The sequence below is a fragment of the Sinocyclocheilus anshuiensis genome, unplaced genomic scaffold (genome assembly GCF_001515605.1).
Source record: "Sinocyclocheilus anshuiensis isolate Anshui unplaced genomic scaffold, SAMN03320099.WGS_v1.1 scaffold17473, whole genome shotgun sequence".
Classification (NCBI taxonomy): domain Eukaryota; kingdom Metazoa; phylum Chordata; class Actinopteri; order Cypriniformes; family Cyprinidae; genus Sinocyclocheilus; species Sinocyclocheilus anshuiensis.
In genome coordinates this window covers 1-960 of record NW_015547026.1, presented here as the reverse complement: position 1 = coordinate 960, position 960 = coordinate 1, and the positions used below count along the sequence as shown (strand labels likewise).

General features: G+C 41.6%; 1 long non-coding RNA gene across 1 annotated transcript; it reads right to left on the bottom strand.

Moving 5' to 3' along the window:
• Positions 1–6: 6 nt before the first annotated feature.
• Positions 7–416, bottom strand: LOC107701613 (uncharacterized). The gene is made up of 3 exons (XR_001635667.1): positions 376–416; positions 200–298; positions 7–53 (listed from the first exon to the last, which is right to left on the bottom strand). It is a non-coding gene; the product is annotated as an uncharacterized LOC107701613 (long non-coding RNA).
• Between the last annotated feature and the right edge of the window lie 544 nt (positions 417–960).

Here is a 960-nt window from a genome sequence, read left to right as displayed (position 1 = left end):
TGCCTGAGGAAATACAATATAACAAACACTGGAGGAACAGCGATCAACTAAACCTAATACAAAAAAACAAATAACCAAACACAAAACACAATTAACAACATTCAAGGACAAATGACTAATTGTTCATTTTTATTTTAATTTCATTCAAATAATAATAGCAAAACGCTTACAAATCCTATATAAAAACATCTGCAATTACCTGCAACACCGCCATCAATCCCGAACTACTTTCCAAAGGTTTTCCAGATCAAAGAAGAATGAGCGTGACCAACAGCAAACAAATCCACGATGTTTACATCTACATTAAAAACATAATATCCTACTTCAATGAAACAGGGCTTTGTTAACAAAACAACCAATGTTCGTTTAGCCTACCTGCTCACCCGGATCATGTGCACAATCAAGCACAGAGGTACTACACAAATACCGAGGACAGCACAATGTTTGTGCCTGCTCACCCAGACCATGTCCGTGCACAAACAAACAGGGAAGTGCTACCAGACAGCGCGCTTCCCCAAAAAAAGTCCGGCCCCAGTCTCTAGGCCTCCCTTCCGATGCCCACTTAAAAACTCAACCCACCTGCATGGCCACGCCCTCTACTACTAGCCACCTCCCCGGCTACACTATAATGAAAAATGTCTGTCTCACTCTTCTTGCAGCTGCACAAGCTCTCTATCAGGTTGCCTTACTAAATCTGGCTTTAATGTCACTGGAGAGGTATGTGGCCATCTGTGTCCCTCTCAGACACGCAGAAATCACCAGTTACAGCAGAACTAACATGGCCATCGGTGTTGTTTGGACGATGGGTTTGATTCAGTGTTTGTCTGAGTTGATTATCTTCTTTTGCATTGATACCACAAACACAGTGATGCCTTTGTTCTGCTCAAGAACTACTCTTTTCAGACTGCAAATCTATAAGAATCTGGATTTAGCTTTTAATTTGTGTGTGTGTGTGTGTGT